This window comes from Pseudophryne corroboree, chromosome 2 (assembly GCF_028390025.1).
Source record: "Pseudophryne corroboree isolate aPseCor3 chromosome 2, aPseCor3.hap2, whole genome shotgun sequence".
Classification (NCBI taxonomy): Eukaryota; Metazoa; Chordata; class Amphibia; order Anura; family Myobatrachidae; genus Pseudophryne; species Pseudophryne corroboree.
This window is the reverse complement of record NC_086445.1, coordinates 148,872,786-148,896,393: the sequence shown is the minus strand read 5'-3', so window position 1 is coordinate 148,896,393 and position 23,608 is coordinate 148,872,786. Positions and strand designations below refer to the sequence as shown.

The 23,608-nt window shown below is 46.4% G+C and overlaps 1 protein-coding gene across 9 annotated transcripts in view; it reads right to left on the bottom strand.

Annotated features, from left to right (window-relative positions):
• The window catches only part of NBEA (neurobeachin), a 1,049,301-nt gene that overhangs the window by 332,045 nt on the left and 693,648 nt on the right, over window positions 1–23,608 (bottom strand). The window lies entirely within an intron of this gene.

Below are 23,608 nucleotides of genomic sequence, written 5' to 3'. Positions count from 1 at the left end.
AGGACGGATACCAATGAGCCATGCCATGCAGCGTTGTTCTTAATCTGTAAATTCTAAATACGTTGCGTCATATGATGCACAAGGGATGTATGAGGAGATCTGTTTGGCAAGGATCACAAACACAAGAGGTAGGAACTGCCCAGGAGATGGAGGAACTATTTTTCCAATTAGTAAAAAGTACTATACCATATGTTCTATGAGTACATAACAGTTAGTTATAAGAAAGAAATCGCCTATTTATCTCAATTCACTCTAGTTAGTCAGCCATCCCTCTGTAGGACAAGGTGCTGAGTGAGCGTATACACATTTATAGAAGGTGAAAATGCTGTACAATCTCTGACTGTGGAAAAGGGATACACACAGAAACACAGGCAATGAGCCCATTTTGTATGTGGGCATGTGATCAGGCAGACTGAACAGGTGTTTTTGTGAGTGTGGGTTTTTTTCCTCTCCCGTTTTTTTGTTGTTGTTGTTTGTGAACCCACTGCACTTAATGCATCAAAAAGAAGCATAAAATGTGTCTATTTATTGTAGTTCATGTGTTTCCAGTGCACTGCATAAGTGCAGCATCCAGTTAGTCTAGGAAACACATTGCACACACAGATTGGAAATCCGGCATACAAAGTGGTATCAGAATCCCGGCAGTCACTATCCCGACAGTCAGAATGCCGTCAGTGGCATCCAGATGGCTAAAATTCAGAGGGTTCATGATAAGTATTTCAACCCTAACCCACCCCTCCCACAGCCTAAGCCTAACTGTTCCCTCCCGCAGCCCAGCCCTAACACCCCTCCCCCCCCCGGAGGGATTCTGACTGTCGGGATTCTGACCGCATCCCATGGGAAAACTGCTTACAATGGGCACACACATGATTAAAATGCAGAAGAATAAAAGATACAGCTATGTACTTGTACATTGGCGGGGTACCCATCAGAATGATCGGCAATCGTGCCGATGGACGGGACGAGTTCCCTTTGCCAAGGTATAAATAATAAGAATTTACTTACCGATAATTCTATTTCTCGGAGTCCGTAGTGGATGCTGGGGTTCCTGAAAGGACCATGGGGAATAGCGGCTCCGCAGGAGACAGGGCACAAAAGTAAAGCTTTTACAGGTCAGGTGGTGTGTACTGGCTCCTCCCCCTATGACCCTCCTCCAGACTCCAGTTAGGTACTGTGCCCGGACGAGCGTACACAATAAGGGAGGATTTTGAATCCCGGGTAAGACTCATACCAGCCACACCAATCACACCGTACAACTTGTGATCTAAACCCAGTTAACAGTATGATAACAGAGGAGCCTCTGAAAGATGGCTTCCTAAACAATAACCCGAATTAGTTAACAATAACTATGTACAAGTATTGCAGATAATCCGCACTTGGGATGGGCGCCCAGCATCCACTACGGACTCCGAGAAATAGAATTATCGGTAAGTAAATTCTTATTTTCTCTATCGTCCTAAGTGGATGCTGGGGTTCCTGAAAGGACCATGGGGATTATACCAAAGCTCCCAAACGGGCGGGAGAGTGCGGATGACTCTGCAGCACCGAATGAGAGAACTCCAGGTCCTCCTTTGCCAGGGTATCAAATTTGTAAAAATTTACAAACGTGTTCTCCCCTGACCACGTAGCTGCTCGGCAGAGTTGTAATGCCGAGACCCCTCGGGCAGCCGCCCAAGATGAGCCCACCTTCCTTGCGGAATGGGCCTTAACAGATTTAGGCTGTGGCAGGCCTGCCACAGAATGTACAAGTTGAATTTTGTTACAAATCCAACGAGCAATCGACTGCTTAGAAGCAGGTGCACCCAACTTGTTGGGTGCATACAGTATAAACAGCGAGTCAGATTTTCTGACTCCAGCCGTCCTTTAAATGTATATTTTTAAGGCTCTGACAACGTCCAACAACTTGGAGTCCTTCAAGTCGTCTGTAGCCGCAGGCACTACAATAGGCTGGTTCAGGTGAAACGCTGATACCACCTTAGGGAGAAAATGCGGACGCGTCCGCAGCTCTGCCCTATGTCGAATGGAAAATTAAATAAGGGCTTTTATAAAACAAAGCCGCCAGTTCAGATACTCTCCCGGCCGAAGCCAGGGCCAGTAACATAGTCACTTTCCATGTGAGATATTTCAAATCCACATTCTTTAGTGGTTCAAACCAATTGGATTTGAGGAAATCTAAAACTACATTTAGATCCCACGGTGCCACCTTAGGCACCACAGGAGGCTGTATATGCAGTACTCCTTTGATAAAAATCTGGACCTCAGGGACTGAGGCCAATTCTTTTTGGAAGAATATTGATAGGGCCGAAATTTGAACCTTAATAGATCCCAATTTGAGACCCATAGACAATCCTGATTGCAGGAAATGTAGGAAAACGACCCAGTTGAAATTCCTCCATCGGAGCACTCCGCTGCTCGCACCACGCAACATATTTTCGCCAAATACGGCGATAATGCTTCGCGGTGACTTCCTTCCTTGCCTTTATCAAGGTAGGAATGACTTCTTCTGGAATGCCTTTTCCTTTTAGGATCTGGCATTCAAACGCCATGCCGTCAAACGCAGCCGCGGTAAGTCTTGAAAAAGACCAAGGACCCTGCTGAAGCAGGTCCCTTCTCAGAAGTAGAGGCCACGGATCGTCCGTGACCATCTCTTGAAGTTCCGGGTACCAAGTCCTTCTTGGCCAATCCGGAGCCACTAGTCTTACTCCTCTTTGCCGTATAATCCTCAATACCTTTGGTATGAGAGGCAGAGGAGGAAACACATATACCGACTGGTACACCCAAGGTGTTACCAGCGCGTCCACAGCTATTGCCTGCGGATCTCTTGACCTGGCGCAATACCTGTCCAGTGTTTTGTTGAGGCGAGACGCCATCATGTCCACCATTGGTTTTACCCAACGGTTTAATAGCATGTGGAAAACTTCTGGATGAAGTCCCCACTCTCCCGGGTGAAGGTCGTGTCTGCTGAGGAAGTCTGCTTCCCAGTTGTCCACGCCCGGGATGAATACTGCTGACAGTGCTATCACGTGATTCTCCGCCCAGCGAAGGATCCTGGCAGCTTCTGCCATTGCCCTCCTGCTTCTTGTGCCGCCCTGTCTGTTTACATGGGCGACTGCCGTGATGTTGTCCGACTGGATCAACACCGGTCTTCCTTGAAGCAGAGGTTCCGCCTGGCTTAGAGCATTGTAGATTGCTCTTAGTTCCAGAATGCTTATGTGAAGAGACTTTTTCAGGCTCGACCACACTCCCTGGAAATTTCTTCCCTGTGTGACTGCTCCCCAGCCTCTCAGGCTGGCATCCGTGGTCACCAGGATCCAATCCTGCATGCCGAATCTGCGGCCCTCCAATAGATGAGCCTCCTGCAACCACCACAGAAGGGATACCCTTGTCCTCGGCGACAGGGTTATCCGCAGGTGCATCTGAAGATGCGACCCTGACCATTTGTCCAACAGATCCCTTTGCATGGAATCTGCCGAAAGGGATTGCTTCGTAAGAAGCTACCATTTTTTCCCAGGACTCTTGTGCATTGATGTACAGACACCTTTCCTGGTTTTAGGAGGTTCCTGACCAGGTCAGATAACTCCTTGGCTTTTTCTTCGGGAAGAAAAACCTTTTTCTGAACTGTGTCCAGAATCATCCCCAGGAACAGCAGACGAGTTGTCGGCATTAATTGGGATTTTGGAATATTCAGAATCCATCCGTGCTGCTTTAGCACCTCTTGAGATAGTGCTAAAACCATCTCTAGCTGTTCTCTGGACCTTGCCCTTATTAGGAGATCGTCCAAGTATGGGATAATTAATACGCCTTTTCTTCGAAGAAGAAATATTATCTCGGCCATTACCTTTGTAAAGACCCGAGGTGCCGTGGACAAACCAAACGGCAGCGTCTGAAACTGATAGTGACAGTTTTGTACAACGAACCTGAGGTACCCCTGGTGTGAGGGGTAATTGGAACGTGGAGATACGCATCCTTGATGTCCAAGGATACCATAAAGTCCCCTTCTTCCAGGTTCGCTATCACTGCTCTGAGTGACTCCATCTTGAACTTGAACTTCTTTATGTACAGGTTCAAGGACTTCAGATTTAGAATAGGCCTTACCGAGCCATCCGGCTTCGGTACCACAAAAAGAGTGGAATAATACCCCTTCCCTTGTTGTAGAAGAGGTACCTTGACTATCACCTGCTGAGAATACAGCTTGTGAATGGCTTCCAAAACCATCTCCCTTTCTGAGGGGGACGTTGGTAAAGCAGACTTCAGGAAACGGCGAGGTGGCTCTGTCTCTAATTTCAACCTGTACCCCTGAGATATTATCTGCAGGATCCAGGGATTTACCTGCGAGTGAGCCCACTGCGCGCTGTAATTCTTGAGACGACCGCCTACCGCCCCCGAGTCCGCTTGCGAAGCCCCAGCGTCATGCTGAGGCTTTTGTAGAAGCCGGGGAGGGCTTCTGTTCCTGGGAAGGAGCTGCCTGTTGCTGTCTCTTCCCTCGTCCTCTGCCTCGTGGCAGATATGAATAGCCCTTTGCTCTCTTATTTTTAAAGGAACGAAAGGGCTGCGGTTGAAAGGTCGGTGCCTTTTTCTGTTGGGGAGTGACTTGAGGTAGAAAGGTGGATTTCCCGGCCGTAGCCGTGGCCACCAAATCCGATAGACCGACCCCAAATAACTCCTCTACGCATCGCCTGTCCACTGTCGTGTCCATAAAGCTCTTCTGGCCGAAATGGACATAGCACTCACCCGTGATGCCAGTGTGCAGATATCTCTCTGTGCATCACGCATATAAAGAAATGCATCCTTTATTTGTTCTAACGACAGTAAAATATTGTCCCTGTCCAGGGTATCAATATTTTCGATCAGGGACTCTGACCAAACTACCCCAGCACTGCACATCCAGGCAGTCGCAATAGCTGGTCGTAGTATAACACCTGCATGTGTGTATATACCTTTTTGGATATTTTCCATCCTCCTATCTGATGGATCTTTAAGTGCGGCCGTCTCAGGAGAGGGTAACGCCACTTGTTTTGATAAGCGTGTTAGCGCTTTGTCCACCCTAGGAGGTGTTTCCCAGCGCTCCCTAACCTCTGGCGGGAAAGGGTATAAAGCCAATAACTTCTTTGAAATTAGCAGTTTTTTTATCGGGGCACCCCACGCTTCATCACACACGTCATTTAATTCTTCTGATTCGGTAAAAACTACTGGTAGTTTTTTCACACCCCACATAATACCCTGTTTAGTGGTACCTGTAGTATCAGCTAAATGTAACATCTCCTTTATTGCCAAAATCATATAACGTGTGGCCCTACTGGAAAATACGGTTGATTCGTCACCTTCACCACCGGAATCAGTGCCTGTGTCTGGGTCTGTGTCGACCGACTGAGGCAAGGGGCGTTTTACAGCCCCTGACGGTGTTTGAGGCGCCTGGACAGGCACTAATTGAGTGTCCGGCCGCCTCATGTCGGCAAACGACTGCTTAAGCGAGTTGACGCTATCCCGTAATTCCACAAATAAAGGCATCCATTCTGGTGTCGACCCCCTAGGAGGTGACATCCTCATATTTGGCAATTGCTCCGCCTCCACACCAATAACGTCCTCATACATGTCGACACATACGTACCGACACACAGCAGACACACAGGGAATGCTCTATACGAAGACAGGACCCACTAGCCCTTTGGGGAGACAGAGGGAGAGTCTGCCAGCACACACCAAAAAGCGCTATATATGACAGGGATAGCCTTATGATTAAGTGCTCCCTTATAGCTGCTTTTATATTAATATATTGCCATTTATTTTGCCCCCCCTCTCTGTTATACCCTGTTTCTGTAGTGCAGTGCAGGGGAGAGACCTGGGAGCCTTCCTGACCAGCGGAGCTGTGACAGAAAATGGCGCCGTGTGCTGAGGAGATAGGCCCCGCCCCTTTTTCGGCGGGCTCGTCTCCCGCTATTTAGTACATTTAGGCAGGGGTAAATATCTCCATATAGCCTCTGGGGCTATATGTGAGGTATTTTTAGCCTTTTTAAAGGTTTTCATTTGCCTCCCAGGGCGCCCCCCCCCCAGCGCCCTGCACCCTCAGTGACTGCCGTGTGAAGTGTGCTGAGAGGAAAATGGCGCACAGCTGCAGTGCTGTGCGCTACCTTAAGAAGACTGCAGGAGTCTTCAGCCGCCGATTCTGGACCTCTTCTTGCTTCAGCATCTGTGAGGGGGCCGGCGGCGTGGCTCCGGTGACCATCCAGGCTGTACCTGTGATCGTCCCTCTGGAGCTTCATGTCCAGTAGCCAAGAAGCCAATCCATCCTGCACGCAGGTGAGTTCACTTCTTCTCCCCTCTGTCCCTCGTTGCAGTGATCCTGTTGCCAGCAGGAATCACTGTAAAATAAAAAACCTAAGCTAAACTCTCTAAGCAGCTCTTTATGAGAGCCACCTAGAATTGCACCCTTCTCGGCCGGGCACAAAAATCTAACTGGAGTCTGGAGGAGGGTCATAGGGGGAGGAGCCAGTACACACCACCTGACCTGTAAAAGCTTTACTTTTGTGCCCTGTCTCCTGCGGAGCCGCTATTCCCCATGGTCCTTTCAGGAACCCCAGCATCCACTTAGGACGATAGAGAAAAATACAGTGAGACCGCGCTACTACTTTGAAACAAATTTATATATCAAAAAAGTTCAGCAATACAACATTAGTATACGTAAACCGGCCGGTTATAATTTATACATAATTAAAAATATTTTTTTTTTAAAACTACCTATCGCTGACTGTGAGCCATTCTCCAAACAACTAAAGTTTAGATACAAATTAATGTTAGTATATTCCTGTGTCTCCCAACACAACTTTAATTGTTAGATCTGTCTTATTTACTCTTAACTCGTAGTTATTCCAACTTGAATTCCATGTGCATAAATTGGTAAATGGAGTTTTAGTACAGCATACAGTTATTGCCACAACGGTAGGTAATTCAGACACACATGAATAGCAGCATAGGATCCTTAATTGTATACCATGCGATATACTTATTTTAAATACCTCTCCCCCATGGCTGTGAGGGTAATGAGGACTGGTAACTTTTCTCCGGAGTCCCAAGCAGGGAATGCACTCCTGTTTATTCTCCCCTTAGCACTGGGGTAGGATACGTAATAGCCGGCCGGCTCAAAGTGGTGTGTCTCCTGCAGGTGAAAGCAGCTGACTGCGACAATAATGTCCCGTCCTTATGCAGACTGCAGCAATGATGTCCCGTCCTTACAGACTGCAGCAATACTGTCCCGTCCTTACAAACGCGTTTCTCCGCCTGTGGATCCTTATCGGCGGCTTCCTCAGTGTAATCAATAATAAGGGTCCACAGGCGGAGAAACGCGTTTGTAAGGACGGGACAGTATTGCTGCAGTCTGTAAGGACGGGACATCATTGCTGCAGTCTGCATAAGGACGGGACATTATTGTCGCAGTCAGCTGCTTTCACCTGCAGGAGACACACCACTTTGAGCCGGCCGGCTATTACGTATCCTACCCCAGTGCTAAGGGGAGAATAAACAGGAGTGCATTCCCTGCTTGGGACTCCGGAGAAAAGTTACCAGTCCTCATTACCCTCACAGCCATGGGGGAGAGGTATTTAAAATAAGTATATCGCATGGTAAACAATTAAGGATCCTATGCTGCTATTCATGTGTGTCTGAATTACCTACCGTTGTGGCAATAACTGTATGCTGTACTAAAACTCCATTTACCAATTTATGCACATGGAATTCAAGTTGGAATAACTACGAGTTAAGAGTAAATAAGACTGAGATCTAACAATTAAAGTTGTGTTGGGAGACACAGGAATATACTAACATTAATTTGTATCTAAACTTTAGTTGTTTGGAGAATGGCTCACAGTCAGCGATAGGTAGTTTTTTAAAAAAAATATTTTTAATTATGTATAAATTATAACCGGCCGGTTTACGTATACTAATGTTGTATTGCTGAACTTTATTGATATATAAATTTGTTTCAAAGTAGTAGCGCGGTCTCACTGCATTTATTTATTCTTTGTCTATTTTTGAGGATTTGGGATTAAGTCCTCGGGACCAGCTGCTATTACTTTGATTAATGACGGCGCCAGGTGTATATTTGTAGCTCCCTTTGCCAAGGTGCATCACAGACTGCCGCTACACACTAGACCAGGGCATGACAAAATGTAGGAACCCGGATGAAAGTGTAGGACCGAAACTCCCCCTCCCCCCAAAAAATAGCCCACAGGAAAACCAACCCCTACAGCCACACAGCTAAGTGGGTGACACCAGGCAAACCAGCCCTGCAACCACACTGCTGTGCAGCTAACCCCCCGGGCAACCAACCCCCACGGCCCCAAAACTAAGTGGGTACCCCCCCAGGCAAACCACCCCTCCACAGCTACTCCCCGGGCAAACAATCCCCCCCCCTTGTGGCCACATCACTACACCCTCCGAAGCTGAAAACCCTCTTACCGCAGAGCTCTATGCAGCCGGAGTTTGGAGACAGTAGACAGCACGGTCAGGGCAGACAGGAGGAGTCAGCGCAGGCTGGGATGAACAGGCACAGCAGTCAGCACAGGCCGAGACGAACATTCAGTACATGCACACCATAAAATGGCCGCCTCAATACAGGCACGCCCATGAATCTCCGTTGGGGCTGCAGAGGATCTGCTTCCTCCCTCCCTGAATAGTCTTGGTAGCCAGGCAGCAATATCTAGGGGCAATGGCGGCCCTGCCCCTGGGATTTGTCGAGCCCTGCACTAGACAATTTAATGAACATTGAAACGATATTCTCGTTCTGTCCTTTACTAATATGCACAGCTGCACAAACAATATAGTTAGATTGATCGTGCAGCATGGTCAATCTAATGATATTGTATGTCGTCTGCCGGAGTGAGCAATCCTGCATACACATTAGATGATCTTGACGATTTGTTGTTCCAATATGACAAATCATCCAGATATCGTTCTAATGTGTCTAGATCTTTCTATATAGTGGTGTCCAAAAATTCTACGTTTCCATCTGAAATACTTTATTAATGTTTTACTGCACCTTTGTCACATAGAGTACAACCCCCGTATCACAGACACCTTCATCAGCCTCTTACACAAAATGCAATTGGTACTTTGTGGAAATACAAATACATAGGTACATAATAACTCATTAATATTGTTACCAGTTGTCCTAAATTTCCATGGTCAGTCAGCTTTTCTAATGATTTCATCAAGGAAACGTTTGTCTCAGGGAAAGACCCTATTTTTCAATAAAGATCAATTTTGTTTACAATGCAATTTCATGATCTAAATTTTATTCTCCGTCCTTTACATATTTATATTAAACTTAAAAAAAAAAAAAAAAAAAAAGACATTGCAATTATTTAATTAATATAGCCTAATTGTGAGGACTGCTCTGCATGGAGGTGCCCCAGGACAGCGAATGATGTATTTATAGATGCGGCAGCCTCGTATTTAACATTATTTAAAAATGACAGTAACTACAGTATGTCTCAGAGTTATTTACCTCTTCTTACTCAGTAATGACTATACCTAGTGCTTTCTTCCATACTCACTGTCCAGCTGTTGACTATAAATTTGTCTCAATCAAATGCAGTTTATCTCAATGAAATTGATTTTAAGAGCAATATCTCATAGAGCGAGGCCAGGCTTGTTTTGCAGAGGTATGAAATAAACGTTTATCTAAATTAACGGCTTGACTAGTGGATCTTTTATGAATTAAGGTCACATTAATCAATATAAGAAGCACAGGAAGAATGAGGTCTCCCAAGGGCGGTCTCATTACATGGCTTGTAAAGACTGTCCTCCCACAAAACTACTATAACAGTCCACAAATCAAAAGCCAGTTATAAGGAGGGACTTGGGTTTTGTTTCCACGTCTGACTCTATAACCTCATAAACGAACTAAAAGTAATACACATTACACCAGAAATTAACCATTACACCCCTTACAGTTTTATGGGTAGAAACATAAGCCAAATAACTTGTGTCAGCAGTTTATGTGTTAGTCACATCTATATCAGTATGTGTGTATATCACACTGTGCCAACCACGGTCTCTGTATTATATAGGCCTCTGCATTCCATTTAGTCAACATGAAGAAAAGCTTTATTTACAAGCTTCAAATATTTCAGTACAAGAAATAAATATACTATATCATAATGTCTGGCCAAAACGCAGTGGCGCCTGCAGAATCGAGCGCTGAATGGATCAATATAAATATGTATCTACCATTTATTTTCAAATACTGCAGTTATTAAAATATTTGTCGAATTTTATGTACTTTCTTGTGAATTTTGGTGCTAGGAAATTCCAGACGCGCAGCAGATCTACACCGCCAGTGATATTGATACAATGGAGGCTCCAGAAAATGGCTGTGACTTCCAAATACTCACAGACAGAATACAAGGCAATGTTTTGTCCATGGAAGTCATATGCCAGTCATCCATCTTAATTAATTCATACTACCCTGTATGAACTGCTGAGAAGAAAGCATTGCAGAATCTATGTCTATCTGTGCTTGATAATTATAGCAACTTGCCAGTTAAGTCCCCACATCATATTCACCAATGTAAGGAAGAATGGATGAGCAGACATATTTATGTTACACAGAAAGATAGGTTACTACGGGTTACAGCAACTTCCTCCTGTGAAACCAGTAAAGAAAAAAAAAAAAAGTGCCCCAGGAGGGATTAATAAAACAATGTGCTATTCATATCAAGTAGGGTGTGATGAGCAACAGGTAGCCCTAGACTCGCCTCACTCAGCCCTCTGGGCAATCTCATTCACCAGCTCCATCCCTGCTTTATCGTCAATATGATATTTATTAAGGTTGATCTCTTACTTAGAACGTATTTTTTTTAAATTATTTAGACTAAAGGCAATGTGGGGATTTCTAAAAGTTAAAGGGCTGCCCACCCGGCCCTTGATGTTTCTCAGGTTGCCGATAACTACTCTAGTGTAAATAATACCCCTTTCACACCGCACAAATAACCCGGCATATTGCCGGGTCGGCATGCGGTGTGAAATGGCCATGGCCGAACTCCCGAGTCGCCTGACCCAGTAATTCAACCCGGGAATAAAGCAGTGTTATTCCCGGTTGAATACCGGGTCTGTGGCAGCGTGAACTGGCTCCTGGGTCGATGCGACCTGGGACCCGTTCACTACATAGGGAGAGGCGGCGTGGAGATGAGCTTATCTAGCGCCGGCTCCGCCACCCCACCGGCAATGCATATTGCCGGGTCGGAAAGCCTGCCATTGTGAAAGGGGTATAAGAAAAGGGGTTAAACTTATAGCAGCCTGTGAAAAATAGAAACATGCCTTAAATCTTGTAGTAGAGTAGGAAAGCATAGGGGTTGAGGGAAAGGGGGAGGGGAAAAGAGAGAAAGGAGGAGAGAGAGGTGGTAAGAAAGGGAGGAAGAAAAGAGAGGGGAAGGAGAGAAAAAGTAAAAAAGCCCCCAAAAAGTGTTTCTTTAAGTTATTTAAATAACTGTTCTTTATATAGCACACACATATTCCACAGCGCTTTACAGAATATTTTTGCTCATTCATCATCAGTCCCTATCCCAGTGGAGCTTACAGTCTATATTCCCTACGACATGTACACATACTTATGGGTCTATGTACTATGCCTTGAAATAAAGTGGACGGAGATAAGGTACCACCCAACCAGCTCCTGTCATTTTTCAAACTTAACCTGTAACATGGCAGTTAGGAGCTGGTTGGTTGGTACTTTATCTCCGAACACTTTCTCTCTCTCCATGGCTTTTAAATAGACACCACAGACACTAGGGTTCATTATTTGTCATAATCCAACTAATTAGCCAACCAGTATATTTTTGGATTGTGTGGGGAAATCAGAGTATGTGAAGGAAATGCACGCACACAGGTGGGAATCAAATCCAAGACCTTAGTGCTTTGGGGTAAAGTTGCTAACCACTATGCTACCCGTGCTGCAATACACAAATACACTTATACAACGCAGGACACACAGCTAGTAAGAACATAATTTTCCGAAAAATACATAATGCCATTATCTTCAAAGGACGTTTCTTCTGGATGGTTAAATTAGCTGTACAGATATAACAGACTAAGGCGCTCATTCAGCTTGCATCGCTATTTAGAGAATTTTTTTGCTAAACTGCGCATGTGCAGTGGCCACTGTGCGTGTGCGATGTTTGAGTGACAGCGGTGGGTGTTGGGAGGGCGGTGTTACAGCGTGGTGGTGGTGGCGTGGCGGCTAAAATGGGGGCGGGACATTTTCGGGGCTGCTGCATGATGTCACAATAAGCTGCTCCAGTTAAAACCATGGCGGCGGTGTGCCTGCCTTTGCAGCCAGGCTGTAAAAGCAGGTGTCGTCAACAATTGCTGCGACCGCAATGTAAATTGCGGTCGCAGCCGCTGGGCAGAGGGTAGCATGCTGGGCGACCTTACCCTGGGCGCCCCCAGCATGCGATAGAAACAGTTACAGATTCTTTTTTTTTTTTTTTTTTAGTTTTTATTGACAGGAGGAATCAGTAACATACAGTTTATGTATACAGTACAGATAAACATGATGAAAATAAAATGGACCAACAGTACTTTACAGCAGACAAAGGAAGAGATAGAAATTCTTCATTAATCAAAAATACATACAGAATGGTACGTCAAGGAAAAAGCTTATATAGATATACAGGTGCAATATACTGGTATATCCCTGATTAGAAGTGATTCAGAAGGGAGCACCGGAGTCCAGGACCTCTAAATTGTACCATCTGGTACCCTGAAAACATTTCCGTAAAGCTTCCTTAATCAGTGAGGAGAGCGTACGGAAGCCATATATTAAAATGCTTCTCCGTCAATTTTTCTTTTTGCAACGTGGTGTTGGTCCAATCTAAGTGAAAAAGATACGAATTTCTGGGGTGAAGTAATGAAACAGAGACTGGGTCAGTAAAAATCCATTGGGAAAGGATCGTTTTTTATTGCGGCAGCGGCCAATTTGATTAATAAGATACGGTTCCCTTTAGATAAAGTTAGTGGGGGGGAGATTTAGGGTACTGTAGATGCCCCAAAAGGCCCAGGTTTTATCAATGAGAAATGGTATTCTCAAATCATTTGTAATATATGATTGAAGTGCATGCCATAGGACCTGCACTTTGGGGCAGGACCACAAGCAATGAACAAGGTCGGCATCTGGTAAATTTACTTTTAAAACAATGAAACGTAGGGGCAGCCCCAATGAGGTATCTTAATGTAGGTGTAACATATGTTCTATGCAGTATTTTCTGATGTATCTCCGTGTACATGGTGGAAGCTAATATCTTGTTCAAAGATATAGTAGCGTCGAGAATGGTCGTCAATGTGAGGTCTGTTTCCATCGTAGCAAACCCACATTGTCAGAGTCCAGATTAAGTAAAGACTGCTAGTGGGTGTGTATAAAGGCGGTAGAGAAGTGACCACTCGGGTCATGGCGTAGTGTTCCAACTAAAGTGTTAGTCTCATCAGTCATAGTTAAAGTTGACAAAACCTTCTGTACATAACTACTCGCCTGTAGAAAGGGGAATAAGGGAATCCATGAAGACGGGAAGTGTTCCATGACCTGGGAGTGCGTAAGCAGGACTAAATCCTCTTTATTCAAAAATTGGTAAATATACTTAAGGCCCCCTTCATACGATCCTCAGCTTCCACTAAACGTTGGGTGTGTTGCGTTATTTGAGCAGCAGCTGAGTTAATGGCCTCCAACAACGGTGCTAGTTTTGCATCTAATAGGAGCGAGATGTCTGAGATTTCTTTGGCCCTCTGCATGGAAAACGGACTGAATCTGTCAGCTGCGGACAACGTATCTGCGGAGTCTCCCCTACCAGGTGAGGTGAGGGACAGTGAGTGAGCAGGACTAAGATCTTTATCCTTGGATGTCATTTTATTTTTATTCTGGGAGCCTTTGGACGTCCGTGACGTTTTAGCCACATACTTCTCCATGGCCAGTGTTGTAATTTAAATATAACTCAATAAGGGAGAATGGAGGAACGGTCCAGAGAGGAATGTGGTGGAGCCTTGGTGGAAGCACTGTTGTATGCAGGAAGAGGAGTGCAGGAGCATGTAGGAATAAACACCACAACAACAAAATGCAGGAGGAAGTCCGCTTGCCTTTGAGAGAGTTATAGATGTTATATAGGCAGTTGGTGAGTAAAGGAGCCAAGGAGGGGAAAGCCGTCCACCTCCAAATAGTATCTCTGGAGTGAGGTAGGGAAATACAGACAAGGTGCAGTGTGGCTCCTCTGTGTAGTGGTGGTGATAGGCCAGTGAGGGATGGAGGAGAGAAGAGCCCAATGCCTCCAGATGCAGCCTTCTGTGTAACACTGTCCCCTGATGCAGCCTTCTGTGTAACACTGCCAGCGTCAGGGCAAGAGCAGGCAGTGTCGCAGAGCTCCAGGCACGGACGGAGGTGTGGATGTCAGCCGCAACGCGCCGCACTCAGCACGGATCACCGCCGGATGGTCTCTGGAGCCGGGTCTGTTTAAGGCGCGGGAGGGAAGTAAGGAAGCCGCTAGATGGGAGACGGCCAGTGCTACCTGAGGCAGCCGGAGCCCAGACATGGCCGGGATCCAAAATGGCCACCATCATGTGGTGCACACGGCGTGTACAGGCTCCGGTGGCGAGTACAGGGTAAGGGCGAGCCGGGAAGCGGTACCACATTACCCCTCACTATCTCCGGGTCCCGTAGATGGAAGATCGGGCCCCAGTCCAGGTGAGGCCGGTGATATGGGGCAACGAGGGCAACCTGGACGGAGAGCTCGGTTTAAGATGCGGCCATTCAGTTCCGCCCGCCCACCGGAAGTCCCAGTTATAGATTCTGCTTTTTAGCAGGATCTGCAATCCAACCAAAATATGGTCCTATATTAGAGCCCTCATTCTATGACCACAAAAGATGACCAAAGCACAGTGTAATATAATTTGTCACGCTTGGCACCAGTAGTGGTTGCTCAGTGTTAATGAAACAGAAGTGCACCAATTGGTTAAACTACAGTTATCAGTGAAATCATCCGGCTATGGAGTGTATTGGTGTATAAATGGAATGCTGGACTCTGCAGCTTGCTGCACCACATTGAGTCTCTGATAAGGCAATTTATGCGGAAAGCTGGCTTTCATCTCTAGAAAAGGCTGGCAGGACGGAAAGTTATCCTCATCATGGTGTTACCTAAATGTATGACAGGAAATCCTAATGTTTCCAAACATCTGGAAAACTACTTCAAGGGAACCTCTTTTTTTTTTTTTTCCTTTTGAAGGATGCTTTTCCTAATAGTACACTGAAGATTCTGCACATCAACATGACTATTCCCTAACTACAGTACAGAATCATCAATTCATTCAAGATGTGAGGAGGATCTGCAGGATACATGTCTGTAATGTGAACACCTCGGAGAAGCTTTCAGTAAAAGTATGTGATTAGATCTCTTTGTAAGCAGCATTTGGAGCTATCTATAAGCCACGGCTGAATTCAGCAGAACCGTGTTGACGACATGCTCTGTAGGAGAAGATCGCAAGTGATGACATTAATGTGTAATAATCTTATAAACATATTTTTGTGAACACTCTGTGAAAACATTACAAGGTTAAGGTGGATCACAGTTTCGGTAGAATCCCAAAATACCATCCTTATATCAGATCATTCAAATGTGTTCCAGATGTAAATCAGCATTCCACCAATGAGATTACTGCTCAATATGAAGAAATTCCTTAACATGGTTTTGCCCTAGTGGAGGCAGTAATGTAATTTCTTTGGTGGGGATCAGTATGATTTACCGGCGACCTGGATGTCGGCCGTCAGTATGCAGACAACAGCATCCCGGCCGCGAGTATGCCAGCAGCGTGGCGAGTGCAAAAAGTCCCCTTGTGTGCTCGCCACAGGTTCTATTCCTACTCTGTAGGTGTCGTATTTAGAGTGGAAATAGACCCTGCGCGCCGGAATTCCGGCTGTCGGCATTGTCGGATGTTGGGATTCCGGCATCGGTATCCTGAACGCCGGGATCCCGACAGCCGGCAAATTAACTGTGTCCCCTTTGGTGATTTGTGTCTCAGGCCCCGTCTACCACATAAGCTACAGATGTTCTTCCACTGCACCCAGGGGCGAAGTTTTGAGGATAGTGCGCCCCTAAGCACAACAGTATTGACTACCCCTTCCATCCAATTTTATTATTTTCATTGTCTGATTATAAGCATTCACTTTGCAGATTGGTCGTTTAGTATAATATAACCCAATAATAAAATGAGCCATGAGCTATGACACTTCATTTTTTTAATTTATTTTATTTTATTATGTATACATATTTACTAAGTAGGACAGCTTATATGGCAGTCTGCATATGTCCTACCCATTCAAAGTCAACTGAAAACAGAGTACAGTACATTAGAGTAGAAATGTTTTTATAGTTACTGTCAGAGCCGGCCCTAACCAATATGATGCCCTAGGCAAGATTTTGTCTGGTGCACCCCTGGCACCGCTGCAAGTTCCGCCTCTGACCCTGCACCCCTTTCCCAGCACCATCACCCCTCACCCATAGCAGTCCTTATTATGGTGTTCCTACCCCCTATATTTTAAATAGGAACAGTGCACACATTCGGCGCACAGCCCAAAAAGGGGCGTGTTCTTTTGGGAAGTGGCATGGCCACACAATAGTACCTCCAATTCAAATTACGCCACACAGTAGTGCAACTTTATTCATATTTTATCATGCGATAGTGTCCCTTATTCACGTTACATCACACAGCAGTACCACTTTACTTTATAAACGTTACTCCTCACAGTAGTGCCCCTTATTCCCATTACATCACACCATATTGCTCTTTATTCACATTACACTACACAATAGTGCCCTTTCTATACAAAACGCCACACAGTAGAGCACCTTATACACATAATGCAACACATTAGTAATGCCTTACACATAATACCACACAGTAATGTCCCTGTCACAAATGACACACATTATTAATGTCCTTATAAACATAAGGCGCCTTACACATTATGAAAACCATTATTAATGCCCATATACACAATGTTTCTTACACATATGCCGCACATTATTAATGCCTTATACACATGTTGACACACACAGTGCCTCTTACACATATGCCGCACATTATTAATGCATTTATACACATGACACATATAATGCCACAACCCACCCACACATAGCACTCACACGGCTGCTTACACTGTGACCTTTGTGTCTGCTTGGATACAGATGTGTCCTCATACATCTTGCCTCAATGCGCCAATCAGCAGGAGATGCCTGGGGTGAGTAAGCTGGTAGCTCTGCTAACGTCGGGTGCCTTTTTTGATGAGAATGCATCATATTTTCATTGCTATGTGGCTAAGATGCACAAGCAGCTTCTGCGGATTAAAATTATATGCAGCATGCTTATATACTGTGTGCGGCTGTATCTGCATACAAAATGCTACACACAGAATATAGGCATGCCGCATATCATTTTAATCAGCAGAAGCTGCTGGTGCCCCTAGGCATGCCAAATGCACTAGGCATTTGCCTAGTTTGCCTATGTCTAGGGCCGGCTCTGGTTACTGTACTGGTACTTTTGGATTGACAGTAATGAAACATATGCCCAAGTGCCACCCTCAGGCACGTGCCTAATGGGAAATTCACCACTGACTGTACCCCTTTAGTGCTATCATGACTGATCATGCTTTTTCCATTTGCATACAGTCAGAAGTGGGATAAAATAGGATTTTAATACCTAGTCCGTAGAGGATGCTGGGGTCCACTTCAGTACCATGGGGTATAGACGGTTCCACAGGAGCCATGGGCACTCTTAAGTCTTTTCAAGGGTGTGAACTTGCTCCTCCCTCTACGCCCCTCCTCCAGACCTCAGTTATAGGAATTGTGCCCAGGGAGACGGACATTTCAAGGAAAGGATTTACTTTTATACTAATGGTGAGATTCATACCAGCTCACACCTCAACCATGCCGCACAACATGGCATTCAACATGACTCACGCCAACAGGCATGAACCATTTACAGCAGGCATTCCCAACCACGGTCCTCAAGGAACACCAACAGTGCAGGTTTTAGTGATATCCAGGCTGCAGCACAGATGGTTAAATCGAAATAACTGAGCTACTAATTAAGTCACCTGTGCTGAAGCCTGGATATCACTAAAACATGCACTGTTAGTGTGCCTTGAGGACCGTGGTTGGGAATGCCTGATTTATAGCAACATGATGAAAACAAATGAAACACAACTTGTGTAACTATAAAGAACAAACTGCAGGTAAAGTACGCACTGGGTCGGGTGCCCAGCATCCTCTACGGACTAGGAGAAATGATTTACCGGTAGGTATTAAAATCCTATTTTCTCATACGTCCTAGAGGATGCTGGGGTCCACTTTAGTACCATGGGGTTATAACAAAGCTCCAGTACGGGCGGGAGAGTGCGGATGACCCTGCAGTACCGATTGACCGAACTTGAGGTCCTCATCGGCCAAGGTGTCAAACTTATACAATTTAGCAAATGTGTTTGACCCTGACCAAGTAGCTGCTCGGCAAAGTTGTAAAGCCGAAACGCCCCGGGCAGCCGCCCAGGATGAGCCCACTTTCCTAGTAGAATGGGCCTTCACCGACCTCGGTAGCGGCAAGCCTGCCGTAGAATGAGCGTGCTGAATTGTCCCTCTGATCCAGCGCGCAATAGTCTGCTTAGAAGCAGGACACCCAATCTTGCTGGGAGCATACAGGACAAACAGAGCTTCTGTTTTCCGTAATCGAGCTGTTCTTGCGACATAAATCTTCAAAGCTCTAACCACATCTAGAGACTGTGACTCAGTGAAAGTGTCAGTAGCTACTGGCACCACAATAGGTTGTTTTATGTGGAAGGACGATACCACCTTTGAAAGAAATTGTTGACGAGTTCTTAACTCTGCCCTATCTTCATGGAAGATCAGGTAAGGGCTCTTGTGAGACAAGGCCCCCAACTCAGACACCCGCCTTGCGGATGCCAAGGCCAAAAGCATCACCACTTTCCAAGCGAGAAACTTCAATTTTATCTCCTGCAGAGGTTCAAACCAATCTGATTGAAGGAACTGCAACACCACATTAAGGTCCCATGGTGCCACTGGAGGCACAAATGGAGGCTGGATGTGCAGAACCCCTTTCACGAACGTCTGAACTTCTGGAAAGGAGGCCAATTGTTTTTGAAAGAAAACTGATGAGGCCGAAATCTGGACCTTGATTGACCCAATCTAAGGCCCGCATCCACACCAGCCTGCAGAAAATGGAGAAAACGTCCCAACTCAAACTCTTCCGTAGGAGCCTTCTTGGATTCACACCAAGACACATATTTTCTCCAAATACGGTGGTAATGTTTAGACGTTACTCCTTTCCCGGCCTGAATAAGAGTGGGGATGACTTCCTTGGGAATACCCTTTCGGGTTAGGATCCGACGCTCAACAGCCATGCCGTCAAACGTAGCCGCGGTAACTATTGATACACACACGGCCCCTTGATACACACAGAGGCCGAGGATCTTCTATGAGCAACTCCTTAAGATCTGGATACCAAGCCCTCCTTGGCCAGTCTGGGGCAATGAAGATTGCTCAAACTCTTGTTCTTATTATTATTTTGAGAACTTTTGGAATCCGTGGAAGTGGAGGGAAAACATATACCGACCGAAACACCCACTGAGTCACCAGTGCATCCACTGCTATTGCTTGAGGGTCTCTCGACCTGGAACAACATCTCTGAAGCTTCTTGTTTAGACGAGATGCCATCATGTCTACTTGAGGAACTCCCCAAAGACTTGTCACCTCTGCGAAGACTTCTTGGTGGAGGCCCCACTCTCCTGGATGGAGAGGAAGTCTGCTTCCCAGTTGTCCACTCCCGGAATGAAAATTGCTGACAGAGCTCTAACATGTCTTTCTGCCCAGAGGAGAATACTTGTCACCTCTGCCATTGCCGCTCTGCTTTTCGTTCCGCCTTGCCTGTTTATGTACGCGACTGCTGTTACATTGTCCGACTGGATCTGCACGGGATCTTGAAGAAGATGTACCGCTTGTAGAAGGCCGTTGTAAATGGCTCTCAATTCCAGAACGTTTATGTGAAGGCAGGCTTCCTGAATTGACCATTTTCCTTGGAAGCTTTCCCCCTGTGTGACAGCTCCCCAGCCTCTGAGACTTGCATCCGTGGTTAGTAGGACCCAGTCGTGAATTCCAAACCTGCGTCCCTCTAGTAGGTGAGAACTGTGTAGCCACCACAGGAGCGAAATCCTGGCTTTGGGGGGACAGGATTATTTTCCGGTGCATGTGTAGGTGGGATCCGGACCACTTGTCCAACAGGTCCCACTGGAATACTCTGGCATGAAATCGGACAAACTGTATGGCCTCGTAGGCCGCTACCATTTTTCCCAACAACCGAATGCATTGATGGATCGACACGCTTGTTGGTTTCAATATTTGTTTGACCATTTTCTGGATTTCCAGAGCCTTTTCCACTGGAAGAAATACTTTCCGTACTTCTGTGTCCAGAATCATCCCTAAAAAGAACAATCTTGTCGTCGGTTCCAACTGCGACTTTGGAAAATTCATGATCCAACTGTGTTGTTTTAGTATTGACAGGGAGAGTGCGATGTTCTGCACCAACTGTTGGAATTATTTTGACTCCTTTTTAACGAAGGAGGAACAACATCTCCGCCATCACCTTGGTGAATACCCTCGGTGCCGTGGAGAGTCCAAACGGCAACGTCTGAAACTGGTAATGGCAATCCTGTACTGCGAATCTCAGATAAGCTTGGTGAGGGGGATAAATGGGAACATGCAAGTAAGCATCTTTTATGTCTACTGACACCATGAAGTCCCCCTCTTCCAGACTGGAAATCACTACCCTCAGGGATTCCATCTTGAACTTGAACCTTTTCAGGTAGAGATTCAGATTTTTCAGGTTTAAAATCTGTCTGACCGAGCCGTCCGGCTTCGGAACTACGAAGAGGCTTGAATAAAAAACCTTCTCCTTACTGTGCCAAGGGTACCAGGACAATGACCTGATCCTGACATCATTTTTGAATTGCCGTTGTTACTGCCTGTCTTCCCGGAAGAGAAGCTGGCAAGGTTGGTTTGAAAAATCGGCATGGGGGGACGTCTTGAAACTCTAGTTTGTACCCATGGGACACTATTTGTAAGACCCATTGGTCCAGGTAAGATTGAATCCAGATTTGGCTGAAAAGTTTCAGACGTGCATCCACCCGAGCGGACTCCCGCAAGGGAGCCCCAACGTTATGGTGCAGATTTGGCAGAAGCAGGGGTGGACTTTTGCTCCTGCGATCCGGGAGACGCTGCGGATTTCTTTCCTTTTCCCCTTCCCCTACCTGCAAAAAAGGGGGAACCTTTGGCCTTTTTGTATTTGTTGGGCCAAAAGGACTATATGTGAGAGTGATGTGTCTTTTTCGCCGGTGTAGGAGCATAAGGCAAGACTGTCGACTTACCTGCGGTAGCCGCCGAGACTAACGCATCCAGCCATCACCAAATAAGGCCTCACCTTTATACGGGAGAGCCTCCATATTTCTTTTAGAATCTGCATCAGCATTCCACTGGCGAATCGACAACGCCCTCCGAGCCGATACTGCGATGGTAGCGGTTCTTGATCCCAAGAAACCAATATATTTCATGGTTTCTAGTACATACGCAGCAGCGTCTTTGATATGACCTAACGTTAGGAGTATCTCGTCTCCATCTATTGTGTCAATGTGTAATGACAAGTTTTCTGACCACTTTTCATTACCACTACTCACCCACTCACAGACAATGGTAGGCCTGAGTAGTGTCCCATTGGCCACATCAATAGATCACCTCACTCACTTGCGGTCTGTCGGCTCCTTAAGTGAAGCCATTCCAGGCGCCAGTAACACAATGTCTGTGAACACAAAATGGCCACTGGCATGCAGCGATTTTATAATGTTAATCACACAATTATATAGCACCAAATTCACTGTGGCCCCCCCCTGTTTTGCACCCTGATACTTGTTCAGTAGTGGAGGAGGACCAGCGTTGATTCTGCAGCCTGAGGAGAGAGAGAAAATGGCGCTGAGCAGTGTGCTGGCTGACTGAGGAGGAAGCTTCACCCTTCAATGGTGTGTTTCTCCTCAGCTTTTATGAGGTAATTTTTTATACTGGCGGGGGTAGGACTGTGCCTCAGCAACTTATGCCCCTTATTTATGCCAGTTTCCATAGGTTTCATGCTGCCTAGGGCGTGCCCCCCCCACGCCCTGCACCCTGCAGTGCCTGTGTATGTGTGGGCAACATGGCGTGCTGCGCTTCCGCCAGCTGCGCGGGACCTTTAGCAGTCACTTTCTTGATTGAAGATCTGTCTTCTAACACTCACCTGTCTTCTGACTTCTGGCTCTGTGAGGGGTGTGACGGCGTGCTGTGGGAGTGAGCATCTAGGCACGGCTAGTGTTCAGTTCCCTTCAGGAGCTAATGGTGTCCTGTCAGCCAGAAGCAGAGCCATGAAACTCTTTAGGAAGTTGGTTCCTACTTCTGTCCCCTCAGTCCCACGAAGCAGGGAGACTGTTGCCAGCAGTTCTCCCTGAAAATAAAAAAAACTAACATAAGTCTTTTCAGAGAAACTCAGTAGAGCTCCTCTGGAGTGCATCCAGTCTGCCTGGGCACATTTCTAAAACTGAGGTCTGGAGGAGGGGCATAGAGGGAGGAGCCAGTTCACAACCTTGAAAAGTCTTAAAGTGGCCATGGCTCCTGTGGAACCGTCTATACCCCATGGTACTGAAGTGGACCCCAGCATCCTCTAGGACGTATGAGAAAGACAAGTTGCCATAGGGGGTCATTCCGAGTTGATCGCAGCTGTGCTAAATTTGGCACAGCTACGATCATCCACACTGACATGCGGGGGGACGTCTAGCACAGGGCTAGCCCGCCCCGCATGTCAGTCCCTGCCCCGTCGCTGAAGTACAAAAGCATCGCATAGCGGCGATGCTTTTGCACTTTAGGAGTAGCTCCCGGCCAGCGCACCTTTTGCGTGCTGGCTGGAAGCTACTTGGTGCTGTCCGGATCGCAGTGGCTGCGGCCCGCCCCCCCTGCACGGTCCAGCCACGCCTGCGTTGGCCAGACCACGCACACAAAATGCTGCCCCCTCCCGCCTATGCCTGTCAATCAGGTAGAGGTGATCGCTAGGCAATGTCAGCCGTCGGCTGTCAGCCATGCGCCGGCGCACTGCGGTGCCGGCGCAGTTCTGACCTGACCGCCGCACTGCAATAAACTGCAGCAAGCTATCAGGTCAGAATGACCCCCATAGTTAGGAAGATCAATATGCTTTGTACCAGAATGCACTGACTGTTGTAGCGATGCATACATTTATGTCACACTAACAGCCCATGTTTGTCTGGTGTTTCCCCACAATGGTCAGAGAAGGATTATGAATCATTCTGTGCAATTCCCACCAGGGGATATACTGAAGGTCATTTATATCCCAGGTAAGTGAGCACACACCTCACAAAGACCTAACAGTAGTCACTGGGGAGAATTCCATTGTTAGCACCGTTCACTGTCTCTCCTGCGTGCCCCATGGAGCAATTCACTTGTTGCTCCGTTCGGCCACACACAGCTGCCGGTGCCGTCAT